Below are 23377 nucleotides of genomic sequence, written 5' to 3' on the forward strand. Positions count from 1 at the left end.
TTCTCTCTCCTATCCATTTCAAATACACCTGGGCCAAAAGGCTCTACAGACAGCAGGAAGTGTCTGGAGCAGATCCGGAAACCTTCTAGCTACTGTCCTTATCTGGGTGGCTGAGCCCCTTTCCCTAGGAAATCCCCTAGCACTTCAGGTTCATGCTGAGCTATTGTTTTAGATTACCAAATTCCTAGCTTTACAAGGATATGAGGACGTTTTAATCTCAACTAAATGGATATGACAGTCAAGGCACTGGGCTGGTCCTGTTTGCGTGTCTTGTGAAACTGAAGAAATCTAAAAAGGCCTAATGGTTTTCATGCCAGGGAAAATGGCAAGTTCATTTCAAATGAAAAGGTAAAGCAAACAGGTAACGTGTCCAAGTCCCCAATATTATAAACTCCTTTATAAGAAAAAAAAAAAAAAAAAAAAAGGCAAAACAGAGGTTTACTTATATCAAATCTTAAAACACCAGCTCATCACCAAAAAAGTTGATTGTGAATACAAGATGCTTAAACCAAGCTAATCATCATAGATCCTAAAAGTGAACTGACATATTGTCTGACCAAAAGAAAAAAAAAGCCTTTCAGGCTCAAAACGGGAGTAGAACCTTTTGGAACAGACTGCTCCTTGTTATGGACATTCTGATCTGCTACAAGTAAAAATAAAACAGGAAGCCAGCAGCATGGGGAACAAGATTTCCTGTCACCAACAGCAACAGCCCAAGAACCAAGAGAATCAGCTGTTTGCTTATAACTTTGAACATCCCTTTAATAGTCACTGTGTGGCAGCTGTGCCTATCTTTGGGGTGCAGAGGTGTTTCCTGAATACTTGCCTACTGTCTAAGGAAATGATTTCCATTCCGTTCCTGTGCTGTTTCCCCTTTGACTCAACAGTTTTACCCCAAACTCTGGACTTTCCAGTTCAACTCTTTCCCCCTTTTATTTAATGTAAAGGGTATCAGGTACTAAGATGCAATCTTTAGTAACACATGGTAAAAACAGAGTTTAGAAGGAAAGGAAGTATGAGGTTACAAATAAAAGAACCTTGCAGGGCTCTGTACACCATCCTCTGGATGTCCTTAGATTCCAAATTTCAAACTTTCTGAAAGAACCACAAATTCAGGGTATAGCCAAGAATGATTGAAAACAGCCACTGTGGCTCCCTCCATTAGTAATCATTTGAATACTTGTTCCAGCTTCTCACTGGAACTGAAAGAGCTAGACCACCTTGAAATTCTGTGTTGAATGTGACCACTGACAGGGCACTCCAGACTTTCCCTCTGGGCACCTAATGGAAATTGGATTCCAGATGGCTAGGTAAATGTTAGATTGGGGGTGGAAGGGTGGAGCAAATTCTAACACCTTGGTACTTTAGCATTTCTGCTTTCCCAAGTGCCTTGGGTAAGCAGACACAAATGGAGTTAACTCTGTGTTGTCTGGTGGGGTTTGCCTGGAACCACGTCTTCAATAGCAAAATGGCTTCCTCTTGCCAAAAAGCCAGCTCCCATCACCAACTGGGGAGTACTCAAGAAGTGACAATATGCCATCTTTCAAGGTAAGATAATTAGAAAAACCTCTCTGCTATTTTTTAAAAAGCCATTTGTTTCAAAGCCACCAAAGTGAGACACGTTTCCTGTTGTATGGAATTACCTGCACCATTCCTCATTTTTCTTTTGGATAATCAAGAGTTGGTTGTCTCTACACAATAAGTATGAAATCACGTGTGATCTGAACCACAACAGTAACTTGACCAAGAAAAAAAACCCTACATTCTGGTGAAGATAAACTTAGACATGGGCAAAAAGACTTCCAGACTCTTAACTCTCCCAATTTAGCTGCAAGTTGTAGAAAATGCATGGGCTTTGGAATTGAGACATACTTGGGTTAGCACCCCAACTCTGACACCTTATGTATGATCTTGGGCAATTTTCCTAGAGGCATTAAATAATGTAACGTATATAAAATGCCCTCTATAGGGCTAAAAAAGGGGATAGTATTTGTAGTTCCATGGACTGTAGGCAAATCTTCCTGTAGAATCAATTTTACTCATTGATAAATATTTTAAAACACTTTTAACCATGGACATATTATGTAATAGAACGGAATATTCACATAAAAAATTTAAAGATAAAACCCTAGACTTCAACAAAATTTGGTGTTTTTTTTTCTGAAGGTTGCTCCCAGCTATGCTCCCGGACCACCTGAAGAACACACACTATCTCTTTCTCCTCCATTCTTTCATAACGGGGTTCCTCATCTGAGCCACAGAAAAAAGAACATTATTAGAATGACTTTTCTCAATTCCGCTCAAGACTACACATAACTAGTATCGTTCTAGATGCACTGGAGAAAAGTTAAATACATTACTACAGTGGATGCCTAATGGCATTAGGGTTTAATTCTCTCGTGGAACCCCAGTTGAGAAAGACTCCTCCATCAGCAGCAGCACTTTACTGGAAATTTTGTGAAGCACTGGGTGTTAAGGAACCACTGAATTAAGGAAGTACAAGGTCAAATTTGCATTTTAGACATATCATTCTAACATAAGCACAGAAGTTACATTTAGGCAGGACAAGGTAAGGTGACCAATTGGGAAACTCTATCCAGGCTGAGAAAGAGAAAATAAAAATGGAGAGCACTGCCATACCACAACTAGCAAACATGAACCGAGAAATCACACATGGGTTGCAGGAGTGTTTAGCCCTTCAGACTCACTTGCTGCTCTCTCCTTACAGTTTTGTACAGTTATACTCAAAGTGATAAAATGTATATTTCTTTATTAAAAGCGTCATGAAAAGACCTAAATGCTAGCCAGTGACAGAAATGAAGAGAAAATGAAGAAAACCAATAAAGTAGTGGATCTTAGTTGGGAAAAGTTTTAGACACATGAAAGAGTGGATTGACCTGACTTTATGGAGTCAGTAAAGGTCTTTTTCAACTATATTTAGTTTGATAAGGGTTATTATATGCTTCGGTGGTTGAGTAGTCCCCCCTTATCCGCAGTTGCGCTCTTCTTGGTTCAGTTAGCCACAATCATCTGTGGTCCCAAAATAGGTTAGTACAGTACAGTAATATATTTTGAGAGACCACATTCACATAACTTTATTACAGTACACTGTTACAATTGTTCTGTATTATTATTAGTTGTTGTTAATCTCTTACTATGTTTAATCTCTTATGGTGTTTATAAGTTAAACTTTATCACAGGCATGTACATATAGGAAAAAACATAGTGTATTTGGTACTATTCACTGTTTCAGACATGCACTGGGGGGTCTTGGAATGTATCCCCCATGGATAAGGGGGGACTACTGTATTTACTAATTTGGGGATTTGAGAAGGTCTTACCATGGGGGATGTTATAGAGGAGAGGAAATAAATAAGAACTGCTGAGAAGATAAAAGTTACGAGGAAGTAGACTTCAATTTATCTAGTTCCTTTTAATTAGAGCTGTCCTGTGGTAGAATGGATTCTCTTTAGATAAGGTTATGAGTTCCTGCAGCCTAATGCCCTGGATGACCAGGTATCAGGCATGTTGGGGGAGAAATTCCTGGCATGTAAGACGGTGTTAGGAGGTCAGACTGGATGACCTCTGCTGTGCCTTCCAAATCAAAGACATTGTTATTCTCACCCTGGGCTTCAGTGTCATCTACAAAATAAAGGGACTAACCTAAACAATCTTTAGAAGCTTCCCAGCTTTAAAATTTCTGTTCAGATCCACATACTGGCCAGCTGCCAAAAAAAAAAAAAAAAAAAAAATTCTGGACTTGCTTCTACCTAAGCTGCCATAACCTTCTCACTTGGCCAACATTCAACTGTATTCTGTACACAAGATCAGAGGAAAGTCTAGGGATTGTAGAGAGGGGGAATCATGGCCATGAATCAAGCCCCCTTTCCAGGTCTAGATTCTTCTAGGTACCAGGATCTATGAGATCCAGAATGGCCCCAAAGGACATTCCAGACAGAGCCCTGGGGTTATTTATACCCTGTGAGGCTCCCAGACTGACTTGGGAATTAGTTACCCAAAGAAGTCCAAAGGAAAAAATGGCTTGTGAATCAGTTCCAGACATCCAGACTAGACCCAGAAGTAATCCCCATCTTCACCCCTAGTTAGTTTTGGCCTAAGGGACTTGAGAATGAGTCTGAGAATAAAAGGCAGGCATCCCTTCCTAGTCATGGCCTGGCAGTATACTGACCAGTCTAGACTGTCACTGCCATGATGAGATTCATGTTTTAAAATGGAAACTGGATGAGGTGCTCTTTCAGGTCCCCTCAAACAGTGAGATTCAAGTCTACATATTCGAAGTTATCATAAAATATTTACATACCACATCTGGTCTATGTAAAGTTAACGAGAGACTTTGACAGTCACTCTACTTTCTGAACTCCCACAACTCTGCTCCCAAAAGCTTGGGGTGGGGGTGGGGTGAGGTGGAGGTTGAAGGGGGTGGAAAACAGTAATAAGGGAGGGCTGCATGTCAGAGGGAGGGAGGAGGCACTCATCTATACCCCACACTCTGAATTCCTGTTATTACCAGGACAGAAGACACATGACTGCTCACTCTGGCAATGATGTTTATTACTAGCTGTTTATCATAAATAAACAATGCTGAATTTAGAGCCAAGGTCACTGATAACACCTGCATATTCTATGGATACATCCAAAAAGCAAGTATATCTGAGCTATAGCAATAACCACCACAACAGAAATGCTTCTCAAGGCAGTTCTTCTTTGAAACATACCCCCAAAATGCTGATCAGCAGTAGCCGGGGATAGGAACATGCAGGGATGTTGTACGTGTGGCAACTGGGACTTCTGCTTTCACTTCAGCATTTCCCACTATTCTACAGTTAACAGCACTTTGGATGGGGACACACGAGAAGAGGTTTACTTTGTAGTTTCCTCTTTCAAGAGATAATGTCTTTATGTTAAAGAATATGCATTCCACAGAGTTCAAGAATTTCAGTTGAATAGTAGAATAATCATTTTATTTCAAAATGATAGCACAGTCTTACTGTAATCTAAGTCTGTATAGCAAAACATTTAAAGAATGAATTTACTGTTGCATATGGCAGTCCTCACTACCATGCAACAACTGCAAGGAGGAATGCCTCATTATAGGCTTAAGCACCCACCCACTTCCTATTGAAATACAGGGTGGGGCTGAACTGACAAATACAACCAGACTCTCCAAACACAAGGAGTTACTGACAAGTCAATTTAGGTCACTAAAACAATGTCCTAAAGAGCTAGCAGGACAGAAATGGAACTCCTGGGGTGGACAGAGAAAGTATTTTGACTGGGAGAACCAAAAAAAGGAGTTTACTTGTGATCTAAAACCATGAGAAATTTCCAATTTCATAAAGGAATGACACCAGCTCTGGGCCTAAATTCAATCGATACAAGGATCCTTCTTGTCTTCATTCAGCTTTGGGACAGTAGTCCAGAAAACAGGACTTCTAAACTTTGGTCTTACTCCCGAGTACACTGTACATCTTATGAAGGACCATTCACACCTGGTAATTCCATAACTTTCTATTATCTTTTGGGGGCATACTACCTTTTGTTCTCACCTTATTCTCTTCAGGCTCTAATCACAGCTTTGCTCTTAAAACTAAAATTGAGGGATCACTTTTACCATTAAATCTGCCTTATAAATGGCCAAAATTAGGCTCTCTTTTTATTTTTTTAAAAGATGACCACTAAGGGGATCTTAACCCTTGACTTGGTGTTGTCAGCACCATGCTCACCCAGTGAGCTAACCAGCCATCCCTATATGGGATCCGAACCCGTGGCCTTGGTGTTATCAGCACCACACTCTCCCGAGTGAGCCGTGGGCTGGCCCCCTTAGGCTCTTTTTTTAGTAGGATCCACCTTGTTGTCCAAAAGGAAATAACATTTAAACTGTGAGTTGGAAACCCGGATTCTAGTTCTTAGTCTAAAATTTCAGTTCATCTCTCTAGTTCTAGTTCTAGTGAACTGCACTAAAAAATGCTTGAGAGATGCTATATAAAACTGAGATTTTGTTTGCAAAGTATTCTGAGCTCTGAATAGAATACTTCTTAGAAAAGATTTATTCACATTAAGTATTTCTTGTATCTCTACCTTGGCCCAATTCCCTGTTATGAATCTATTTAAATTACACAGGATCTACAATGTTGTCATTGATGACTTTCAGTTATAGACACAAAGTTCATTTTACTTTCCCTATCTAATGCCAATTTCTAACAATACCCAAATCATCAAAATGGTATGGTTTGAAATACTTCAAACTACCCATCTAAATGGGTTTGCTTTTATTTTGATTGGATAAATACAGATTATGAATAATTTTACTCATAAATGAAGAAATCTTACCCCTAATACTTGTGGGTACCAGATTTATTGCAGCCATAGTCATCAATTGAGCATTAAATTCACACAGGAGTTTAACATGAAAACTCAACAACTAAGTTGCTCTGAAAAACAAACACTCACACACAAAGTATCGACTCTCAGCAAATCAGTTCACAATATTACTAGAAATATGTCAATAACTCACACAAGCCCCAATAAAGTATTCTTCATGTTCAAATGCTTCCTTTTTTATTTATAGCCAATGACAGAAGAGAGTGCTCTCCAGTTGGTGGTGCCCAAAAACCTGAGATAAGAGGACAGATACAAAATAAATTTCTTTCCAAGTTACCTGGGGAGGAAGCCAAACCTGGGTATATATTCTAGACTCTCAGACAAATGGAGAGCCAAAAGTACAATACCATATGGGAACACACAATTGGTTTTTATAGAAGGGTCTAATTCCATTTTTCTACTCTACTCAGGGATGAAGAGAATGGCGCTAGGTTGCAACCTTTCTTTCCTGGCTCTTGCAAATAGCAGTGAGTATTGCATTAGGTTAAACTCCCTATAGACAAGGCACTAAACAACCCACTGGTGGATTAAATACTGTGCCAGGTTTGAAAATGAACGAGGAAGAAGATAATCAGAACCAAATTATGTATCAGGCACTGAGTAAGTCTCATTTCATATGGCCAGCTGTCTAACCATTCATTTTAATCTCTATGATGCTTCACTCCATATTTCAAGCTTCACTCTGCAGTAACTGCTCCCTCTCTGGGATGGAAAAGCCAAAAAAGAAACCCACTTTACACAACTGAGAAAGGCCTGGGAAAAGAAGGCTGCAGAGCAACAACAAAAAAGGAAATTCAGCAAAATGTTCTGCTGACAGCTCAGGGCAATATACAAACATACCGTGTGGTCACGGAGCAGGCAGAAGCAGCAGTCCTGAGAAGTCACTGTTAATACACCAGCTTAAGTGAGGAGAGAGACCTAGCAATCACAACTACATCTTAGCAACAGGGAGTGGAACTATGGAGCAAACTGCCTTGCAATTCCATATCAACTATTCTATTCTGCCAGTTGTAACAAGAATTCATTTCTGAAAAAGTGTCACACACTCATCTGTCATTAACAGCCAAGCCATGAACAACTAAGAGTCAGCAGCAAAGGGCAGCTGTACATCTACTTCCTCTCACAAGCTCTATACCCCACTCAAAACACAGGATTTATAAGGAAAAGTCCTTGAGCAGAGGAAAAAATAAGTATCTATTCTTTTCTTTCTATGCTCAATTTACTAGGCAGTTTACCAAAACCCTCAAAATCTAATAAGCAGTAGGGCACAGCAGCAAGAGCATGAATATTAAAAGACATAGGTGTGGGTTTCACTATACCACTGCCACATTTTTGCTTTGGTACCTTGGCAAGCAGTCTAATTTCTCAGTTTGTTTCCTAACCTGTTCAATTAGTATAATGATTTCTAGTCTGTAAGGTTATTGTGAAGAAAAATGACATAATGCATGTATAAAATGCTTAGTGCAGTACCTGGCACAAAATAGATAATTAAAATAACAGTAGTAATAATTGTAGTAATAGTAGTAGTAGTAGAATGGTTAACATCTACCCAGCCCTTGCATTGTTCTAAATGTTTTATATGTTGTTCTCTTAACCATTATACAACAGTGTCTTTTAATAAGCTTCAGGTTGTATTAAGGGTTAACTACTAATTACTGCACCCTTATCAATCAATGAATATTTAATCAAGAAGACACAAAGAAGTATAAAATTTCTCCCGTGATTCCAAGAGCTTATAATTTAGTTGAGGAGACAGGTAAAACCACAGTTAAGTAATAATATAGCAAATAAAATATGTTCAATTATCAGATGAATGATGTAGTCAATGATGACAAAAGAAAGAAGGAAAGATCACTGTGAACTGAAGAGACTGGACAGACTTCCTGGAACAAAGATCTGAACTGGATAGAATTTGGATGTAAAAAATAAGGAGGGGAAGGTTTTCCAAATAGGGGTAATATGATAAAGAGAAGTCTTGAACTCTATCAAGAGTATATACGGAAGGGCTGGTTCATGGCTCACTCGGGAGAGTGTGGTGCTGATAACACCAAGGCCATGGGTTCGGATCCCATATAGGGATGGCCGGTTTGCTCACTGGCTGAGCATGGTGCTGACAACACCAAGCCAAGGGTTGAGATTCCCTTACCGGTCATCTTTTTAAAAATTAAAAAAAAAAAAAGTATATATGGAAAAGTCACAATTCCAATGGGCTTCTACCATTATTTCATCAAATCTAAGATGCCACTGATTGTAGATGCACCCTGATTCAAGAGATGTTAAAATGTGGGAAAGGGGCTACCTGGTTGGCTCAGCTGGTTAGAGCACAGCCTTATAACACCAAGGTCATGCATGGGTTTGGATCGCCATACCGGCCAGCTGCCAAAAAAAAAAGTGGGAAAAAAATGTATATCTCAGAATCGATGAAATATACTTTTTTTTATAACATGAGAGGTGGACGAGATGATCTTTAAAAGTTCTTTCCAATCCTAAAATGCTCTGATTCTTTAACTCAGGCATACAAGAAAATATTCAAATTTTACCAAACCATCAAAACCATGAAAAGAACAAAGATATTAAAATAAGAGAGACTGGAACCATACTCCCCAATTTACAAATCTAAAATATCTACCTCCTAACTAGTATGTTCATCTTTCACTTTATATACGTACTTGAACATCATTATAATAGCTGTTGTAATATCTCTGTCTACTAATTCCATCATCTCTTGTCATTTTTGAATCTGTTTCTACTGATTGATGTTTCTCCTACTTATGGGTGACATCTTCCTGGCATGTCTTATAACTTTTGATTGGATGCTGGACACTGTGTTTTACATTGTGAAGTGTCTATCCTTACTGTCTTCCTTTCAAGAGTGTTAGGCTTTGTTCTGATAGGCAATTAGGTTAATTTTGGCTCAGTTTGGTAGTTCTGGGGCTTGTTTTTAAGCTTTATTAGGATGGGTCTACAATAACCTTTACTCTAGGAATATTTCAGCCCCAGTAGTACTAAGATGTAGTAGCCCTTCTGATATCTCTACTGAATGCTGTAAGTGAGCAACATACACTCTCCACTCTGGCTGGTAGGAACTCAAACATCTCCCTCACTCTGGGAACAAGTTAACTCATAACTTCTAGTCACTCTTTCCGTAAGCTCCTGAAATTTGATCCTAGGTCCATGTGTGGTCAGCAAAGACTCAAGGAGACCCTGTGGAGATTTCTAGAGCAATTTTTCTGCATAGCCTTCCAGAACTCTGCCCCACAGCTTCTAGCCACCTTAGCTTCCCTTAAACTATAATCTCTGTCTCTTCAGTACAGCGAGATGACTGTGCTCTGCTTGGGATCCCTCATCCTACTCCATGGTTCAGAATATGCATCTGATAGAAAGCCGGAGTAATCACAAGGCTCATCTTATATTTCCCTTCTCCCAGAGATCAGAGACCTGCGCTTCCTGTTTAAGTCAGAAATTTCCGGGCTGAGCCCGTGGCGCACTCGGTAGCGTGCTGCGCTAGCAGCGCGGCGACGCTCCCGCCGCCGCGGGTTCAGATCCTATATAAGGATGAGCGGTGCACTCCCTGGCTGAGCGCCGGTCACAGAAAAAAAAAAAAAAAAAATATATATATATATATATATATAGAAATTTCCAATCTAGTTTTGCAAGGCCCTCAATCATAAAGAGGTATTTTAAAATTCTTAAAGTCAGATTAATTTCAAGTAATTAAGTATATACTGTACCATGAAGTACTTTTTAAAGGAGTAAAAGGAAAAAGTAGATGTCCTGAAATCAAACAAACAAGGCAGCACTTCGATTGGAAATAGGTAAGATATCATCACCATAAGCATATAACATACTTGAGTAACACTTTTTTAAAAATTACTTTTTGTTCTTGTTTTGTTGTTTTTACATGGGGGAGGGTTTTTTTGTTTGTTTGTTTGTTTGTTTGTTTGGTGGCTGGCTGATACAGAGATTGAACCCTGGACCTTGGTGTTATCAGCACCATGCTCTAACTCACTGGGCCATCGGCCAGCCCTGAATAACATATTTAATTAATTCTTTGAATGATCATTATTGAGAACAATGACAGGAAATTTCTCTTTTCTTTTTTAAAGCTAACACTTATATGGGTGTTTACCACATTTAAAAATCAATATAGTGGAATGACTCATTAGCTCAGTTGGTTATAGGTGGTGCTGATAACACCAAAGTCAAGGGTTCCAATTTCCCTACTGGCCAGCCACCAAAAAAAAAAAAAAAAAAAAAAAAAAATCAATATAGCTTGGTGAACCCAGAGACATGTTCAGTCAAGGGAAGCAAGGCTTCCTTGAGTCACTAGCTGTATAACCTTAGGCTAGTTAATCTCTCTGAGCCTCATCTGTAAAATGGAGAAAATAGAACCTACCTCACAGATAGTTCTAAGGATAAAATAACATATGTAAGACTTCTACAGGGGTACCTAGTACCCAGTAGGTACTCAGTAACTGATAGCTCTTATTAGAATTGAAAGGAACGCTGAGCTCATTTGGACTCACTTTATACTGGCAATGGAATAACCTAAGGAGAGCAGGTCAAATTAAACAACAATGAACATTACACAAGGGTTTTCCTAATCGGTCATCTTGTCTTTGCTCTCAGTGGAGGCCAAGTAGCGGGGGCGGGGCCTCTCACCTTCTGAGACTGGCTCTCCAGGAGTATGGAGACAAACACTGAGAAAGAAACGGATGGCCTCTGCTTACATTATGCCAAGTTTAAGGATTAGGACAAAGGGTGTCTGTCTTCTAAATCACAGTCAAAAGTCAGTTCAGTATTTTCACTTTAGGTACTTCAAAAGCAAAAATAGTCTCAAAGGGACTATTATTTGGATTGTGGTATTTCTACTTAAAAACAAACAAACAAACAAACTCTTTCATCTTAAAGGGCAATGCCAAATGTCACCACTTCTAAGAAGCCTTCCTTGACTCTTCTAGTCCGAAGTCATTTCTCCCTCTCCAAAAGTGCCAAAGAGGTAACTGAATCTATTTTAAGGAAGTAACTACATTCTATTTTGTAGCACAGATTTTTGGTATATACAAACAACTCTTTGAGTATAGGAACTGAAAAACAAAATATATTTAAACTTAACAGAAGTAGTAGTAGCAACAGCAGCTATCTGGAAACAATGGTGGGATTCTTAATACTTTTTTGCATCCTATAGTGTCTGCTCAATGAATATTTGTTAAATTCCTAAAATGTGCCAGGTATTTATTCACATTTTCTTGAATATCTCTAATCCTCAAAACAATTCCATAAGGTAAGTTGTAGTATGGTATGTCTGATTTTACAGAGGAGAAAAGTAAAACTCAGAGTGGTTTTATAACTTTATCAAACTCATACAGATAAACAGTTTTGTTTTGGTTTTTTTCTGGCAGCTGGCTGGTAAGGGGATCCGAACCCTTGATCTTGGTGTTATAACACCACACTAACCAACCGAGCAACCAGAAAACCCCAAACAGCTTTTAAACCTAGGTACATCTATGTCCAAAGTTCATGCTCTTTCCACAATACCATGCTGACTCTTCACAGAACACCCAAACCAAGATGTTAGACAAGTCCATATTTCTTTTTTTTTTTTTTTTTAAACATAAAATTATTTAGGGATAGATGGCTAGCTCACTTGTTTAGAGCCTGATGCTGATAAAACCAAGGCCAAGGGTTCGGATCCCTGGACTGGCTAGGCGCCACCCCCCCCAAAAAAACCAAAAATAAGATCCTAATAAGGTAAAATTATTTAATTAGAAGGAGATGTGACACCACTACCACTGTATTTTATTTCACCTTCTCAAAAGTGTTTCTTTTTTTTTTTTAAGTTTCAGATGTTTATTGGAAAACTTTTTTTTTTTGGTGGCTGGCAGGTACAGGGATCCAAACCCTTGACTTTGGTGCTATAACACTGTGCTCCAACCAACTGGGCCAACAGGTTAGCCCCGGAAAATAAACTTTGTTAATAGACACATAATACTCGTACATATTTATGAGGTACTGGGGTACAGTGTGATATTTTGATACATGCATACAATGTGTAATGATCAAATCAGTCAGTAGACATATCCATCACCTTATTTATCATTTCTTTGTGTTGGGAATGCTCATATTTCTTATCTTATACAGAAGTGCCTCCAAACCCCAGACTAGTTTCTTTTGCCTTGAAAAAATACTGCATGCTAACACAAGAAAGCCTTCCTGACATATTTACCCTAGAACTGAAATGGTGTTAATGAGGATAACATACTGCTTTCTCCCTCTCTACACCCAATTTTAGCCAGCTGCTCAGGGGCTTCACATCTTTCACTTTAAACAACATAAACACTGGCTCATTTAAAGTGCCAGCCTCAGATAACATGTTCAAATGCTATTGCTTTTCAAACAAACTCCCATTTTCAAACAGCTAAGCATTTGGGGTTCCATCACTTCTGATGGGTTACTTTTATCTACAGGGTCCCTGAGAATCACTTTAAGCTTCATTCTCTGTTAACTGTTCAGGTCATCAAATCTTGTCATCAGGGACTTTTTTTTTTTTTTTTCGTCTTTTTGTGATCGGTAAGGGGATCGCAACCCTTGGCTTGGTGTCGCCCGCACCACACTCAGCCAGTGAGCGCACTGGCCATTCCTATATAGGATCCGAACCCGCGGCGGGGCCGGCCCATCAAGGACTCTTTTTAAAGCACCTTATCTTTTATCTTCTTTTACAAAAAATGAAAACACATTCCTATGGTTAATTCCTAAACTGTGTACGTATATTTTAAAATAATATTCTTCTGACCCTTTTTCTAAAAAGCACAGTTGTATTTCCTATTTAGCCCACATCAAGATAATTATATCAGAAGTGAGTTTCTCCCCACCTCTTTCTGTATACAGGGAATACTGAAAAGATAAGTCTTTTTAAATTATTAAATGTAAATAGCTCATTAAGTATAATCCAATTACTTTAATTGTAAAAAGGAAGTAATTACAATATGTACACGTATTCTTCCCTAGTAGGTTTAATATCTTAAATTAGTCTTTTCAGTATTAATATTTTAAATTAACCTTTGACATTAGAAAAATGCAAGAAACTGATGTCTCCTTTTAAAAATATAAATATAAAGCTGTACTTTATGGATCTTTGTTCTGATTTCACCCACAAACAATTTCAGTGAGAACAGCCCCACTTCCATAGAGAGGCGCAATTAAATACCACCTGCCTGAACTGGTAATTTTTGTATGCTATAAATCATGTTAAGGGGTCTGTTTTAAATTCTAATGCTTTAGTGGGGCAAAAAGCCAAGAGATAAATTCTGTGGCATTCCAATAATCACAAAAGCTTTACTTAAACAGACAACTCCAAGACAAAATTTGTTAGAAGAGTGTCTTCGGTATAGTAGCCTAAACTTTCCATTACCTAATTTCTATTCTGTTAGTACCAATCCTAACTCCCTGGGACCACCCACAAGTATTCTTCCTGCTCTCTGGTCTCTAACCCCTCAAATTTGATATTATAACATTTTCCCTCAGCATTCATCTGGTTCTTTGGTTTTTACCCTTTCTTGGTGACCAATAGTAAATAAATTATATTGCTAAATTTCTATGAACTGCTTTGAAAATGGGCATTGCCCTGGTCTGTGCGCTGAAGAACATCTATTAGAGCAGAGGAAAGAGGCTTACATAGATGAGCAATTAAGAAGACTGAGCTTTGTTTTTCTACCTCCTATCAAAACCTATCAATGAGTGTTATTTTAAGCTATGAATATGTATTTAGAAAAAAAAATTATATTTACATTAAAACAGAACTTTTAGAAGCTAGCCCAATGCCCCGCTGTCCTGGGAGATGGGGGCTGTGTGCCTCAGCCTCACTCCTGCCACCACACATCCAGGCCAGCAATGGAGCCAGCCCAACATCCGGGGGTCCTGAGAGATGGGGGCAGTGGGCCTTAGCCCGGCCCCCGCCACACGTCCAGGCCAGCAATAGAACCAGCTGACATCTGAGATCCTGAGACAGGGGCCAGGCCAGACTTGCCTCTGCCTGCGACCAGATCCTAAAATGTACTTGTTAACTACGTGTGCTTCTTTGGGGTGTGTGACTTATCTGCTCAAGTCCTTCACCAAATTTCTGCTTAGATTTTTAAAAATTTTTATTGAATCAAAATTGATTATACATATTTTTGGGGTTCAACATTGAGCTGTGTTGATCAAATATTACTAGCATATATATTTTTACAAATCATACTTATTCTTTATGCCCCTTGCCCAATCTCACCCCTCCCCTCCCCCCTCTAGTTACCCTAGATTTCTTCTCTTCTTCTGAAAGAATAATGGTTACTCTGTTGATTTCTTGCCTAGATGATCTGTCCAATGCTGAGAGGTGTGATTAGGTCCTCCAACATTATCACAGAGCAGATGCTTCTTCTGTCACTCTGGAATGGGCTTTGTGGAGAGAGACACAAAGCCCATTTATCTCTGCTGGTGACTCTCCTTGTGTCAATGCACTCCAGTGGCTGGCGGACCATCTGCGTGGTGGTTCTGGCACCTAGCTGCTCTTGCAGCAGCCATGGTTATTGTGGTGGCTGTGGTGGGCCACCCCCATGGAGGCAATGTTTTTGGCATGCTCCTTGGTGCTGGCAGTGTGCCTAGTTGTGGGGGGTTGTCCAGTCCCTGGCTCCATCCCTCAGGTCCCTGGGCCCCAAGGCACTGGCACAGTGTGCCCAGTTGAGGGAGGGGGGGTCCGGTCCCCGACTCCATGCCTTGGATCCTCGGGCAGGCCCCAAGGCACCGGTGGTGTGCCTGGTTGTAGGAGAGGGTCCAGTCCCCAAGCTCCATCCCTCAGGTCCCTGGGTGGGCCCCGAAGCGCTGGCGTGGTGTACCTTGTTGCAGGAAGGGGTCTGGTACCCACTCCAAGCCTTGGGACCCCGGGTGGGCCCTGAGGCACTGGGATGGTGTGCCCAGTGGAGGGAGGGGGGTCCGGTCCCTGACTCCATGCCTCAGGTCCCTGGGCAGGCCCCGAGGCACTGGTTGTGTGCCGGGTTTGGGGGGGGGGGGTAGTTTGGTCCCTGGATCCAAGCCTCGGGACCCCAAGGCGCTGGCATGGTGTGCCTGATTGAGGGGAGGAGGGGTCTGGTCCCGGATCCATGCCTCACATCCCCAGGTGGACCTGAGGCGCTGGCGGTGTGTCTGAGCCGGAACTAAATTTTTTGTCCTCTGCTTACTTCTAAAGTGGGGGAACTTCCTGTTAGGACCAGTACTTGAGCTCTGTGGTTTAGCAATATTGCTGCTTTGCTGCTGCTTTCCTAGGGAAGGCTTCTGTGCAGCACAGGTTATAATGGTTGACTTTATAGGTACTTCCAGCTCTCCAGAGACTCAGTACACCTGGGTTGTGTAGTAACTATGATCTGGGCCTGAGTCTTTCACTACATAATTGTATATTCCTGACCAGTCTCCTCTGAGTGGTCCTTTGCTAATTGGGGTGCAGATCAGCTGTACCTGCTGTGCCCCAGTGTTCCCCTGGTGGGCCCATCTCTCCCACAGCCCACGCTGCAAACATTTTCCATGGGACAGGCTGTGCACCAGTCCCTTGCGATGACTTACCGGCCTCTGAGTGGCTACATTTTTTCAGTTGTTGTGGCTCCTTGCTCCTATGTGGGTCCACAGGAACACTATTAGTGGTCTTGTCTTGCTGTGCTGGGGGCCACCTAGGCCCTCTTCTCCCCTTCCTCCAAGCAACTCCATCTGAAGGGCACAGCTGCGCTTTTGCCGGCTCTTGCTCCATGTGCTCAGCAGTTAAAGCCTTAAAGCAGCCGCAGCACAAAATGGTCAAAGCAGTTTTTTCTTTCTCTCATCATGGATTCTCCTGCCTTCATGCACTCTGTAGGTCTCTCTTCCTCTTCCCCTGAGCTCCAGTGGCCCCAGCTTGGCTGATGTAACATTTTTATAGTTGTAAATTGGTTGTTTTCTGGGAGAGAATGATGCTGGGGACCTTCTATTCCGCCATCTTGACCAGAACCACTGCTAGATTTTTCTAATTCATTTTTGAGAGTTCTTGCAATAAGGATCATAATCTTTGTGTTTGTGTGTGTTTTAAAGTAGAGAGTAGAATAATGGTTACCAGAGGCTGGGACGTGTGTGGGGGGGGGAAGATTAGGGGAGAACTAATGGGGACAAAACTATGCCATCTATCATTAAGTGAATCATTGTGCAAGATATACATGTATTGAAACTACACACCGTATCCTACAAAAATAAATATAAATAAAATTGAATTTAAAAAATAAAACAGAGGGCCAGCCCATGGCTCACTTGGGAGAGTGCAGTGCTGATAACACCAAGGCCATGGGTTCGGATCCCTATATAGGGATGGCCGGTCAGCTCTCATGGGAGAGCGTGGTGCTGACAACACCAAGTCAAGGGTTAAGATCCCCTTTCTGGTCATCTTTTAAAAATAAATAAATAAATAAATAAATAACTTTTTCTAAACTTCAGAAACAGCAAGAACTGTATGAATACGAGTTGTAAAGGTAACAAACAACTGGGGCCATGTTTGTACAGCAATTTCCCTCTAAAGTAAAAAAGTTCTATTTAAAGCATTAACAAGCATGTGTTTGCAGCAAATCTCAAGGATTTCACTGAAATAGGATTTCCTATTCAGACCCTGTATTAATGAATCAAAGGTGAAGCTCTGTCTCACTGATACCATTTCCCAAAACAAATTATTGAAACGAATGAGATTGTGACTAACTCCTTTGGTTATTCAAACTATAGCCATGTTGGAGCAGTTCCTGACTACATAAGGCTGCCTTCTACTGTCATCCAGTCTAACTATGGAAAGTTATTTCATGGTCCAAAAGGATAGTGACATGGGTCACTATGGGTTCCCTCATCTAAAACATTATAAGATTCTGAACAGTTACCAAAGGTTAGAGGAAGGAATGGAGCCAGATTTCTGATGATGATCACAGTGCTCCAGAAGGACAGCACCATTAAAAGACAAGAAGTAATTTCACAGGTAAAAGGTACACCAGCAGCTAAAACTAAGCCCCTTTCAAAATTTAAATGATTCAAGTTTCATCTTGATAACACTGGTATTTTTGTACAAAATAAATCTTATTAGGCCAGCTCTTGAAACTTAAAAAGGTGTCTTTAAATGCCTGCTGACCTAAAATTGCCATGATCCATGCTTTAAAGGGATTGATTTTCTGGAGAAAGACAGTAAGATGCCAAATTCTGTTCAATGGAGATCAGAATAGTATTTTGGTGAACCTATTCTGCACCTGTGGAAGTAAAAGAATAAGACTGGCTCACACACCCCAGAGAGAGGATGGTATTTATGTGGGCTCTCCCTATGACCCCTTGGCAGCAAATGTAAGAAAGTCCTTTTTTGAGGCTAAGGGGCGGACCCAGGACTTTCAACTACCCATTCTATCAGGGTAACGATTCCCTCCTCCGTAATTAAGTTTCCTTTCCCATTCTCCATGCATGCATGAATTGCAGTGACACTGACATGGGGGCCTGACATTAGTCTTTGAAGGTCATTTAAATCCTCTTCTTTCCACGCTGCCTTAAAAGCAATGCATTACCCATTCCACAATGCCTGAGTGTGGGGTTTGATAAGACAGTACTCAAAGTGGAATCACCTAAAGAATAAAAAGAAAGAGGGCTCCAAATTCGGGTAAAATACAAAGAACAAACCAAAGAAATAAAACATGATAAAACTCAGTTACTAAAGAGAAACACTAAACACCTAAACACATGAATGAAAACACTTCTACTAATAATCCTCCACCCCTTTTTTTAAGGCAAGCTACACTTTATTAAAAAGAGAAAGACTTATGCATAAAGGAGTCAGCAGTTGTTTCCCAGCAGTCCTATAGACTTTCCCATGGCTCTCCACCACACCATGTTCTCTCTTACCTCCATACTTTTGCTCAAGTCTGACCACGCACCACAACCCCCACCTACTTCTAAGGTCTTCCAAAATGGAGCTCAAGTGAAACATCACTTGATGGGCCTTGCCCCAAAGGAGGTTGATGTCCCTTCTCCCACATGCCATATTGGTTCTCTAAACTTCCATAACACCTTGTCCATAACTATACCACTATACTATATAAAAATGACTGATTTCCTTACTTGCTCTCCCACTAGACTGTGAGTTCTTTGAGGCTGGTGATATCAGTCATCTCTAATCCTAGTGCCTACCACCATGCTAGGTATAAAGAGCATGCTCAATTAATGTTTATCATTTGAATGAAGCTACCGTCAGTGGCTCTTGTGCTTTGGCCCTCATAAAGGTAAGGATGAGGAAGGTGTCTGGACCTCCAGTCTTACAGCACTGGTTCCTGAGGGAAGAGAACCCAACCTGAATAGGCCAAGTTCAACCTCTAGTAAAGAAGTAAGATTTCTGGGAGCTCACCAGGTCACGAGACAGTATCTACGCACACTCAAGAGAAGTGATCAGGGGTCCAATCTGGGACAGAGCAGAGTGAAAAGTTAAACATTATAAACCAAGGCTACCCTGACCAACATGAGCTGTCTGCCATCTCCATTTTATTCAAGTACTTCCAAGTTCTTACTCCTTAATGTAAAGAGAGAAAAATGATAAGAATTATCCACCAAAGGAGATTAATTTCGAAAAAGGCTAAGGAAGGTCAGAAGAGGGCAAGTCATGGTATACAGCCACACCACCCTGAACGAACCTGATCTTGTTTGGAAGCTAAGCAGGAACAGGCCTGGTTAGTACTTGAATGGGAGAACAGGGTAGGTCACGAAAATTAGCACATGTCCAAAGCTTGAAAGAAATCCAGGCTGTCCTAAACTCTCTAGGCACTTGGCCTAAAATGTTAATAAGCCGCTGAACCCTTCCTTTCCTTCCCAAATCAGCTTCCTGCTTCCCTCTCGTCAATACTTTTGCCTCACCACTCTACCCACCCACCCACCTGCCTGCCTTTCTTTTTTCCTTTCCCTTCCCTTCCCCTTCCATCCTTCTTCATTTTTTTCTCTATAAATACGGATATAGCCGGTGAAAATCTGGCGCACAAATGACTACTATAAAATATATATAGGATTTATATAAAGTGATATCCAATTATTTGTCCATCCATTCAATGAACCTTATATACCAGGCATTGTACCACACACTAAGGATATAATTTGAATTCCCCTGACTTCAAAGTGCTTGCATGCTACTGAAGGAGACGTAAATAAAGGGGACAACAATACTCTATGATAAGTGTGAATACAAATGTTATGTTCAAGGTGTTATGGAGGCATCCAGCTCAGGTTGGGGCAAGATCAACTCAGGTTGGGGGACGGTCAGTTAAGAAAGGGTGTTCTAAAGTACAAATAAGGTTAGTTAAGAAATGTTCCGGGCCGAGCCCGCGGCGCACTCGGTAGAGTGCGGCGCTGGGAGCGCGGCGACGCTCCCGCCGTGGGTTCGGATCCTATATAGGAATGACCGGTGCACTCACTGGCTGAGTGCCAGTCACGAAAACAACAAAAAAAAAAAAAAAAGAAAAAAAAAAAGAAATGTTCCAGGTGGAGGGAGCAGCATGTGCAGAGGCAAACAGCGTTGCAGGAACAGTAAATAGCTTGGTGTGGCTGAAGTGCAGAAAGTCATGAACAGTGAGGTTAACAAGGCAGACAGAAGCTTAAGCACAGAGAACCTTGTATGTTGCGCTAGAGCACTTAGAGTGTGCTGAAGGCTATAGGGAGCTATTTAAGATTGAGGCCAGAGAGGGACATGATCAGATTTGCACTTAGAAATCTCTCTCTGGATAAATGCTGGTGAGGTTGCGGAGAAAAAGGAACTCTCATACATTGTTGGTGGGACTGCAAAATGGTGCAGCCTCTATGGAAAATGGTATGGAGGTTCCTCAAACAACTGCAGATAGATCTACGATATGACCCAGCTATCCCACTGCTGGGAATATACCCAGAGGAATGGAAGTCATCAAGTCGAAGGTATACCTGTTCCCCAATGTTCATTGCAGCACTCTTTACAATAGCCAAGAGCTGGAACCAGCCCAAATGTCCATCATCGGATGAGTGGATACAGAAAATGTGGTACATCTACACAATGGAATACTACTCAGCTATAAAAACGAATGAAATACTGCCATTTGCAACAACATGGATGGACCTTGAGAGAATTATATTAAGTGAAATGAGTCAGGCACAGAAAGAGAAATACCACATGTTCTCACTTATTGGTGGGAGCTAAAAATTAATATATAAATTCACACACACACACACAAAAAACGGGGGGGGGAAGAAGATATAACAACCACAATTACTTGAAGTTGATACAACAAGCAAACAGAAAGGATATTGTTGGAGGGGAGGGAGGAGAGGGAGGAGGGAGGGAGGTTTTGGTAAGGGGCAACAATAATCAACCACAATGTATATCGACAAAATAAAATTTAAAAAAAAAATCTCTCTCTGGCAGCAGTGTGGAGAATGTACTACATGAAGTGAAAGACTAAGGTAGTAGTTCAAATGAAAGTACTTCTAATTGATCAACAGAATCTACATAATGGCAGAGTTGCAACATATGATAGAAAGCACTCTACACAAGGGCACTTCAAAAAGTTCACGGAAAGATTTGTATTATCTTTTAATTCTATTTCTCCATGAACTTTTTGAAGTAACCTCATGCTGGGTTTGAGACCAGGTTATGTTGTCGATCAGCTTTCTCCCTTGAACAATTAAATTACTTACTCTCTCTGGGCCTCTCTCCTGGGTCTCAGTTTTTACATTCTGAAAAACATGTTTATGTGTAAAAGCAGAACTAGGGAGAGAATACTAGATCAGGTATCACCAATCTTTTCTTAATGCTTTACAATTAATTATAGATATAAAAATTTAAAAACATATGTAATGTATAAAGAATCATATGTAGCAAATATCAGTTTGTCTACCATTATATTATGAAGACTATTACCACTACCTTTAAAGTCCCCGAATGCCTCTCCCAAACCCATCTCCTTCTTTTTACCCTGAGATAACCACTATCCTGAAATGAGTTTACCATTCCTGTTTTTCTTTATAGTTTTATCACGTTTCTATCTCTAAATATTATATTGTTGGGGCTGATTGGTTAGCTCACTTGGTTACAGCGTGGTGTTGTAACACCAAGGTCAAGGGTTTGTACCCTCAAACCGGCCAGCCACCAAAAGAAAAAACCAAATAACGTTATATTGTCTACTTTCACATTTCTCAAGTTCATATGACTAATTTTAATGTGTATGTTCTTCTGCAACTTTTTCACTCTACAATTTGTTCTTGAGATTAATTTATGTTGCTATAGATGCAATTTACTCATTTTTCACTCTTATGCAGTATTCTGTTGTATGAGCAAAAGTTGATGGACATTGGAATTTTTCCCAGATCTCCAGGAATTTTTTGTTAGTTTGATTCAGCTCTCAACAGTTGACTTTTTTTTTTTTTTTTTGGTGGCTAGCCAGTAAGGGGATCTGAACCCTTGACCTTGGTGTTATCAGCACCATGCTCTCCCAAGTGAGCTAAACAGCCACCCCAGTTAGTTTTGCTATTGCCAACAGTGTTGCTACGGACATTTTTGTACATATGTCTCTTGGTGTGCATTTGTAAAAGTTTGGTAGATACCTAGGAGTGGAACTTCTGGGTCATATGGTTTTCACACATCTTCAATCATGAGATAATGCCAAACTGTTCTGCAAAATGGTTGTACCCATTCACATGCCTGCTTGCAGGGTTCTAGTTGCTTCATATCCTTGCCAACATTTGTTGCCAGACTTTCATTTTGGCCAATCTGATGGTCATAAAACCAGTATATCATTGTAGCTTTTTTTTGGCAGCTGACCAGCATGGAGATCTGAATCCTTGACCTTGGTGTTATAACACCACGTTCTAACCGACCTAAACAGCCAGCCTTCACTGTAGTTTTAATTTGCATTTCCCTGAATACTAATAAGGCTGAGCATCCCCAACCCTTTTCGTTGGAAGGAGCTACTTTTATTCTTCCAAAACGCTGAGATCAAGCTCCTTCTCTGAAAGCTTGGAATGGCTGGAGTATATAACAGCACCTGCCTTCCAATAATTAACCAGATGAAGACTGGTCTCCTTCAGACTAATGTAAAACTGCATGCTGTGGTTTGAATGTCTCCCCAAGCTCATGTTGGAAATTAATCCCCAGTGGTGGTGGAAGGTGGGGCTTTTAAGACGTGATGGGATCATGAGGACTGTGCCCTCATGAATGGATTGATCCATTCATGGAGTAATAGGTTTAATGCACTGTCAGGAGCGTGGTTCTAATGGCTTTATAAGGAGAGCAAATGAGAAGGTAAGCTATTGCTCTTGCCATTCTAGCTGTATTGCACCCTGCATTGCAATAAAAAGTTCTCACCCAGATGACCCTTACCAGATGTGTTCCCTCGACCTTGGACTTCCCAGCCTCCAAAACTGTAAGAAATAAATTTCATTTTCTTTACAAGTTACCCAGTTTCAGGTATTCTGTTACAAGCAACAGAAATGGATTAATCTACTATATGACCAAATATCAGCCATATCAACATTGAACATAGAGGCAAACCTGAAAATTTTTATCTGAGAATTGGATGTGAGTTAGGGATGTAGAAGGACTGAGATTGAGACTGAGAAAAATCAGACAGGGAATGATCAGGGCAAATATGTGGTATTTAAGGTTTTTCACTATCTAGCACCAACATAGTTCTTTAGCCTTTCTGGCCATACATTTCCAATGCTCTACCCTCCCACCACTATTCACCACAAGAACCTTATACTCTAATACCTCTGTGATTTCACTCAAGACATTTCCCACTTCCTGGAATACCTATCTTTTTCTTTTCTTTTTTCCCTGTTTCTTGAAATTTTATTAATCTTTCCCTGCCTGGTTCAAATGTAATTGCTTCCACGAAGCCATACTGACCCTGTTCCCTGGAAAGAATTATTCAAGTTCTCCTCTACTCCAATAGCATTCTAT

At 40.6% G+C, this 23377-nt stretch overlaps 1 protein-coding gene across 2 annotated transcripts in view; it reads right to left on the minus strand.

The window, feature by feature from the left end:
• The window catches only part of WASF2 (WASP family member 2), a 69446-nt gene that overhangs the window by 20568 nt on the left and 25501 nt on the right, over positions 1-23377 (minus strand). The window lies entirely within an intron of this gene.

The sequence above is a fragment of the Cynocephalus volans genome, chromosome 8, assembly GCF_027409185.1.
Source record: "Cynocephalus volans isolate mCynVol1 chromosome 8, mCynVol1.pri, whole genome shotgun sequence".
NCBI lineage: Eukaryota > Metazoa > Chordata > Mammalia > Dermoptera > Cynocephalidae > Cynocephalus > Cynocephalus volans.